Source organism: Schistocerca cancellata, chromosome 1, assembly GCF_023864275.1.
Source record: "Schistocerca cancellata isolate TAMUIC-IGC-003103 chromosome 1, iqSchCanc2.1, whole genome shotgun sequence".
NCBI lineage: Eukaryota > Metazoa > Arthropoda > Insecta > Orthoptera > Acrididae > Schistocerca > Schistocerca cancellata.
Window position 1 is genome coordinate 1,261,981,166 of NC_064626.1, and position 9,093 is coordinate 1,261,990,258.

The following is a 9,093-nucleotide window of genomic DNA, read 5'->3' on the forward strand; positions in this document are numbered from 1 at the left end:
CTCATTTCGTTCTCAAATGCTGCTTTCCTTTCATGTCATTAGGAATTACCTTGAACAAAACGATCTATTGACACATAGCACGGATTCACAAAATATGGTTCCTAGGAAACACTACGGGCTTTATTTTCACACGAAGTAATACGTTATATCGGCAGGGGATGTCAAACTGATTCCATTTTTTTACATTTCTAAAAGGCTTTTAACACCATTCCTCAAAAGCGACTTCATATCAAATTGCGTGTCTATGGAGTATCATCTCAGTGGTGCGACCTGATTCGTGATTTGCTGGCAGAAAGGTCGCAGTTCGTAGTAATGGACAAAAAGTCATCAAGTAAAACAGAAGTAATATCTGATGTACCCCAAAGAAGTGCTAGATGAATTCTGTTGTTCCCTGTCTATAGAAACGATTTAGGAGACAATCTGAACAGCTCTCTTCGATTTTTTACAGATGTTACTTTCATTTAGTAAAGTAATCAGACGATTAAAAACAAATGCAAAATGATTTGGACAACACATCTGTATGATGGGAAAACTGACAACGGTCTCTAAGTAATGAAAAGTATGACGTCATCCACAAGAGTACTGGGAAGCGTCCGTTAAATTTCATTGCACGATAAATCACACAAATTTGAATAGTATTGGCCAACCAAATACCTAGGGATTAAGATTACGAACCCCTTAAATTGAAAATATTGAAGGCGAATCAAAGACTGCTTTTCACTGGCAGAACAAATCTGTTAAACAAACAACCTACACTATACTTGCCCGTCCTCTTCTGGGATACTGTTGCACGGTAAAAGGTCCTTACCAGATAAGACTGACGAAGGACACCGAAGAAATTCAAAGAAGGGCAGCTCGTTTTGTATTATCGTGGAACAGGGCAGAGAGTGTCAGGCACATGATAATTGGATTGAGGTGCTAATCATTGAAACAAAGGTGTTTTTCGTTGCGGCGTGATCTTTTCACGAAGTTTCAGTCTTAAAGCTTCACCTGCCCAGACGAAAGTATTTTGTTGACTCCCACCGACAGTCGTAATAAAATAAGAGAAATCGAAGCTCACACGGAAAGAATTAGGCGTTCATTTCTGCCACACGCTATTTGACATTGTAACGGTAGCTAAACAGTCTGAATGTAATTCAATGAAACCTCTGCCATGTACTTAAGTGGGAATTTCAGCGTAGCCCTATGGATGTAGAATCCTTATAACTACAGTCTGGATTCTGTACAGGTTGTGAATTACCCATCTCTCCCTCTATTTTATAACTGCTCCTTCAGAGTGTGGTCCATCAACATTGTCAGAAGCGTTCTCTGAATCTACAAATGCTATAAATGTAATTTTGTAACCCACCTTCTAAATCAGTAATAGCGTTGGTATCGCCTTGTGTATTTCTACATTTATTGGAAACCGAAACAGATTTCTGCTGATGTCGGCTTCAGTATGTCCTCCCTTTTTTCTGTAAATTATTCACGTCAACTTTTTGCAACCAGAAATTATCAGGGTGATGGTTCTGGGTAATATTCACACCTGTCATTACCTGATGATGTCCTAACCTAAGGACATCACTCACATCCAAGTCCTAGGCAGGATTCGAACCTGAGACTGTAGCAGCAGCTCAGATTTTATCGTGATATGTTCTCTTAAAGATCTCAGTGACTCTTAGGGAATAAATAATAAATTATCTGATGGGTAACTTCGGAAGATCCACGAGGCTGCTTGCAGACAGCACTTAAGTTCTGGGGTCATCAGTCTCCTCTAGACTTAGAGCTACATAAACCTAACTAACCCAAGGACATCACTCACATCCAAGTCCTAGGCGGGATTCGAACCTGCGACTGTAGCAGCAGCTCAGTTCCGGACTGAAGCGCCTAGAACCGCTCGGCCACAGCGGCCGGCAGTCGCTTTTGAATTTTCATAATTTCATTAATGAAGATCTGGTGTCTTTTGTATTCTCCCTGTCTTCGTCTCTTCTCTGCCTCTTGCATAAATTGATTGATTCTAATTGCGTACTTCCAGTAACGTATCCTGGACTAGACGCACTCAACTCAGCTTCTCTATGGCGCCTTTCCAGCGAAATCGGACTGTTACTTTCCCTGGCTGTACCTCTTTCCGTATTTAAAGAAATCACACGACCTGCCGCCTCAGCATCGCTTTCACTTTCATTTCCTCAGTGGTTGGTTGGTTGGTTGGTTGGTTTGGGGAAGGAGACCAGACAGCGTGGTCATCGGTCTCATCGGATTAGGGAAGGATTGGAAAGGAAGTCGGCCGTGCCCTTTCAGAGGAACCATCCCGGCATTTGCCTGGAGTGATTTAGGGAAATCACGGAGAACCTAAATCAGGATGGCCGGACGCGGGATTGAACCGTCGTCCTCCCGAATGCGAGTCCAGTGTCTAACCACTGCGCCACCTTGCTCGGTTTCCTCAGTGAACTGAACTCTCATCATCGGAGTATTCTGCATTTGAAATGTGCGCCTTGTCTGCAGACTGATTTAAATGAACTTCTTCCACCGTTCTATCTTGGTCTGCATCAACTGCTGGCTCTTGTTCCATTTTGAACGACATTAGTGTGCAGTCTTTCTCACTACACAGACGAGCTTTGCTTCTCATAAGCATTCAAATCGATTGCTAGTTCCGCATGTTTCCAATTCTAATGCATCACGCACCACAAATATACTCTGATCTTCGTTTACACATGCATACATTTATGCCTACGCCCATGAAACAAAACTTTCTCTAAAATGTTGCACACATCCCCATAAACAAATTTGTACCACTAAAGCTTGCACAACGCTTTTAGCAATGACGCAAAATGAAACAAGAAGCGACGCAGAAGTCACGGACAGAACGATATAAATATATCAAATAAATGACACAAACAATATATACACTTCAGCATACCACAAACTGCTGAGATACAACGTATAGTGCCAGACCCAAATGAAAAAAAAAAGGGGGAAAACCTCACAAAACTGTCGTGGGTCGTGGTTTGAAAACCTGGCCAAGGGACACCGACTGGAAAACGTCGCTTGCTTCTTGCTTTACTCATTGATATACATATGAGTGGTGCTGATGCTATTTTTTCTCCTATCTTCTCAATAACGTTCAACTCGTTAGCTACACCCTTATTTTTTATATATGAAGTTAGTGAATTTACTAATGGCACTTTTGTTGCTTATGCCTGTGGTCGCTTTCACAACTCACATTAATAATCTAATTAACTAATGCAATAAGAATGAACCTTAATTGCTGGTGTACCCATATGCCACCACAATAAAATAAAAACAGTGAATAGTAGAGGGAGTATGAACGAGAACAGTGGCGTATTTAAGTTTACAAAATAATTACAGTTTTTATTAATCCTTTACAACTACAATTAGCTGATAAATCGTGTATTACACAAAAATGACAAACAAGAATCAGAAAAAGAATTATGTTTCATTGGCAAAGCATGCATTGGGGTAGAAGCTATACAAATTCTCCCATGAATTAATAGCTTCTACAACGCAATCTATGTTTACATGAATCCACTTCGAGGTCCAACTCTATTGAAATGGAATAAACTACGACCAAGTATACCACAAACTATGGTTCACCTGAGTACGGGGAGCTATGAATATCAACTAACAATCCTACGCCAGTGAAGCAGTGTTTTGCCCTTTCGCCTTGATTCAGGCGGCAGTAGAAAACGGCGCGCTGCGTGCGAGGAGCGGTGCGTTGCCGTAACTGTGATGTTCTGACGCGTCCACGAAAATGTGCAAACTACGCAGTCTGGCGTTCTCATTATCAGAACGCGGGGAACTTTAATATCAGAGCCCTGCAGTACTGGAAGATTTCAGTGTGAGGTGCACCCATTCGCTGGTCGGGCCAAACCAATCTGACCCACAGGCAGGACGCTGCGTGCTGGAATTGACAAACGTCATACTACAGATTAAGGACGAATAAGGTCACCCTCATTGCAAGTGATACGTCGGTACAGTTGGAAATTGCTACTGCCTCTTAGTTCACCACAAGATACAGTCCAAAAGCTTCTTTGTTTTTTTTTTTGTGTGAAATCGTATGGGACTTAACTGCTAACATCCTCCTTTGAGGATGTTGAGACAAAGCTCACGGATGCGCTAGACATGCTCTGTCAGTACTACGCCGACAATCAACTCAAGCCGAACCCTAGCAAAACACAAGTTTGCGCCTTCCATCTCCGTAACAAGCGGGCATCCCGTAAGCTGCGTGTCTTCTGGAAGGACACACTCCTCGAACACTGCGTTAACCGCAAATACCTAGGAGTAACCCTAGACAGGGCTCTGACGTATAAACAGCACTGTATTAAAACCAAAATGAAGGTGAGCGGCAGAAATAATATTCTTCGGAAAATAACGAACTCCTCCTGGGGCGCAAAGCCAGAGGTAGTGAGGACCACAGCACTAGCAGTTTGCTTCCCAGCAGGCGAATATGCAAGCAGTGTCTGGTACAACTCTACCCACGCTAAACTGGTCGACATTGCTCTGAACGAGACCTGCAGGCTCGTCACTGGATGTCTGAAACAGACGCCAACAGACAAGCTCTACTATCTTGCTGGGATTGCACCTCCTGCAGTGCGAAGAGAAGCGGCAGCCTATAGTGAAAGAGCGAGGGCTGAGATGGCAGAGACCCACCTCCTCCAAAAAACTCAGCCAGCCACCAAACGCTTGAAACCTAGACGCAGTTTTCTCAGTGCAACCGAAGATTTTAGCGACCAACCTGGATCTAGGGTGGAGATATGGAAGCGGTCTGGAGAAGGGCACTGGATGGAACCAAAGGAAGAATTGGCTCCAGGCTACGATGAGGACTGGGTGGTCTGGAGATCACTAAACAGGCTACGCACCAACACTGCACGGTCAAGAGATAACCTTCTGAAGTGGGGATATTCTACAACATCTAATCTCTGCGACTGTGGACAGGTGCAGACGACCCAGCACATGTATAACTGCCCTGAATGTCCTTCACACTGCACTTTAGAGGATCTGATGATGGCAACCCCAAATGCTGTCGACGTAGCCCGCTTATGGGCCAAATGCCTATAACATTTTGTTTCTGTGCACACATATTTGTATACATATTTATATATACAGGGTGTTTAAAAAATGACCGGTATATTTGAAACGGCAATAAAAACTAAACGAGCAGCGATAGAAATACACCGTTTGTTGCAATATGCTTGGGACAACAGTACATTTTCAGGCAGACAAACTTTCGAAAATACAGAAGTTACAATTTTCAACAACACATGGCGCTGCGGTCTGGGAAACTCTATAGTACGATATTTTCCACATATCCACCATGCGTAGCAATAATATGGCGTAGTCTCTGAATGAAATTACCCGAAACCTTTGACAACGTGTCTGGCGGAATGGCTTCACATGCAGATGAGATGTACTGCTTCAGCTGTTCAATTATTTCTGGATTCTGGCGGTACACCTGGTCTTTCACGTGTCCCCACAGAAAGACGTCACAGGGGTTCATGTCTGGCGAATAGGGAGGCCAATCCACGCCGCCTCCTGTATGTTTAGGATAGCCCAAAGCAATCACACGATCATCGAAATATTCATTCAGGAAATTAAAGACGTCGGTCGTGCGATGTGGCCGGGCACCATCTTGCATAAACCACGAGGTGTTCGCAGTGTCGTGTAAGGCAGTTTGTACCGCCACAAATTCAGGAAGAATGTCCAGATAGCGTGATGCAGTAATCGTTTCGGATTTGAAAAATGGGCCAATGATTCCTTTAGAAGAAATGGCGGCCCAGACCAGTACTTTTTGAGGATGCAGGGACGATGGGACTGCAACATGGGGCTTTTTGGTTCCCCATTGCGCCAGTTCTGTTTATTGACGAAGCTGTCCAGGTAAAAATGAGCTTCGTCAGTAAACCAAATGCTGCCCACATGCATATCGCCGTCATCAATCCTGTGCACTAAATCGTTAGCGAATGTCTCTCGTGCAGCAATGGTAGCGGCGCTGAGGGGTTGCCGCGTTTGAGTTTTGTACGGATAGAGGTGTAAACTCTGGCGCATGAGACGATACGTGGACGTTGGCGTCATTTGGACCGCAGCTGCAACACGGCGAACGGAAACCCGATGCCGCTGTTGGATCACCTGCTGCACTAGCTGCGCGTTGCCCTCTGTGGTTGCCGTACGCGGTCACCCTACCTTTCCAGCACGTTCGTCCGTCACGTTCCCAATCCGTTGAAATTTTTCAAACAGATCCTTTATTGTATCGCTTTTCGGTCCTTTGGTTACATTAAACCTCCGTTGAAAACTTCGTCTTGTTGCAACAACACTGTGTTCTAGGTGGTGGAATTCCAACACCAGAAAAATCCTCTGTTCTAAGGAATAAACCATGTGGTCCACAGCACACTTGCACGTTGTGAACAGCACATGCTTACAGCAGAAAGACGACGTACAGAATGGCGCACCCACAGACTGCGTTGTCTTCTATATCTTTCACATCACTTGCAGCGCCATCTGTTGTTGAAAATTGTAACTACCGTAATTTCGAAAGTTTGTCCGCCTGAAAATGTACTGTTGTCCCAAGCATATTGCAACAAACGGTGTATTTCTATCGCTGCTCATTTAGTTTTTATTGCCGTTTCAAATATACCGGTCATTTTTGAAACACCCTGTATATATATATATATATATATATATTTTCATATGCCTGTAATTAATTTTTTTTTCTGTGTGCTATTCATTTTTTTATATTCCTGTATCCATGGTGCTTCTGACACGAATAAAAAAAAATCAGTCCCTAAGCTTACACACTACTTAAACTAAATTACCCTAAGGACAAACACACACACCCATGCCCGAGGGAGGAATCGAACCTCCGCCGGGACCAGCCGCAGAGTCCATGACTGCAGTGCCTAAGACCGCTCGGCTAATCCCGCGCGGCCATAAGTCTCATCCACTAGGGAAATACCTGGGGAGGACCAGATGATGATAAAAAAAAGAATCACACTTTCCACCAAGCCTAGCTACAGGAGCTAAATAAACAAAAACGAAACCGCGCCCACATTGCACAAATCACACCAAACTACCCTTTTCTCACTTAGCTGTTCTCTTTATCTGGTGGCCAATCCAGACGCAGCACCAGAGTTCCCATGGTGAGGGATCAAGCTTCCACTTTGAATATCCTGAGAGGAGCCAATCAGCGACTCTTCTATTGTCTAAAAAGGAAGGGCTAGGGTGGTGTCGTTCTCACGGTAAGCAAGGCCATGTTTTGGCAAAAAATCTCTACCTAGATGGGACCACACTCCTTCATTTGCAGAGTGTAATGGTACTTGAATTACGTAACCATTACGGCACCTCACTTCAACCTCTCGATACCAGGAATATTCTACTGTGTTTCCGTAAAGTAGTTAACATATTTCTGAGACAACATTCAGATTTGATTTCATTAATGTAGAGGTACTTTGATACATCGATATCTTTATATTGCAATGATATTATTCTTATGTGTATTATTTCTTTTGTCACTATGGTCTTTGTCGCACTTGTAACTCTGATTTTTTGGGCGCGTAAGCGGTTATTAGAGAGTCAAGTCTTGGACGTCATGTTGCAAAGACGCAAATTGTATTCAGTTTATAAAATGTGAACTTTAACAGTGAGGAAGATATTTTAAAGTATGTTTCATAATGTGATGTTTTGTGTGTTACGTGATACTGCAACAAAAGTAATAAAAAACAAGTGTAACTTAAATTCGGAGTGGTGATTACTTCTTTTTACATCACTATTGTGCTAGCTTTCAAAGGTTTAATCTTCAAGAATGGTTTGTGAAACACATGTATAAAACTTTTAATATCTCAGAATAACACCTAGGCCTTTTTGCATCCGAGCTTGGAATCATCACCACCTAGATTTTCGACGATTGAGCCACGAGTTCACAACGAGACCAGCGTGGTAAACACGAAAAGATGAGTGCCTAGTTTATCCATTATTTCATGAAATGACTTTATTAACTGTGCTCTAATGACACTTGCCACATAATATAAGTTAGTTGTTGCCCGAAAATGCAGTATTTAGCAGCGTGAGCAACACCACAATCATAATTAATGTTTGACCTTTGTTGTGGTAGAGTTGTTAGAAGAGGGATCTAATCTTTCCAGGCCGACCATTTCCAATATCTGAAAGAAGGTTGTTAAGGTTCCTAGACATTCATGCCCATGAAATATACGTTTTTTGCCGCTCGCTAAAAGAACCTGGCGACTTCCTGGCGTGAGGGGGTGTGAGGAGGATGGCTACGGTCTTGTCTCCACTAAACATATACATCAACTGCTCTGTCTGTATCGTCCCAGCTTCTAACACAAGAATGCACAAAGTCTTATGACCTTCCCACTGTTTACATGAAAACTCATTTTACAACAGTCTCTCTTAAATGGCTTTCTCCAGCCACCTTCCGCCAACTGCCGCCTGGCCTAAGTAAATTGCTTTGCGAACCGGCGCTCCTCTGTCCGTTTCTAAGCGGAAGAAGGAAAGGGCTTCGGATTGACGTCCGTCTGCAGATACGATCCACTGAGCGCTGCTTCCCAGAATCACTCTCACAACCAGGTCGCTTCATTCATCATTTATGGCCCCCATATCATCTCTCTCCCTGTTCTCCATCACTTTCAGTACAGCCTCTCAGGTACAAGTTCTCTCCAGGATACACATGCAGTTATAACAACATTCCATCCACAATTTCCTCATGTAAAAAAAGTCGTAAACCACAAATACCAAAAATTACTACTGGGGAACACCGAGATCATGACCTAAAATATGAACATTAAACTGAGAGTGTTGTTGAAGTGAGAGAGTGTTGTGCCACCTTTCATGTTTTCAAGAAAGATTTTGCTGTTCATCAAATTCTCGAGTTCCGACCATTCAGATATCCACTAAGGTGAAATCACACATCATCAGTGAAGAAAAAACTGTCCAGTTCTGCTATTTCATGATTGATAACAAATGAGCGAAATCACATAGAGCACACCGACGCTTTTCTCTATACGCCGCTTGCAGTTTATGCACACTATAAACATGATAAGCACGTTATTTTAACTTCTGTATCGCTTTTTGAACACTACCAAGAGAAAT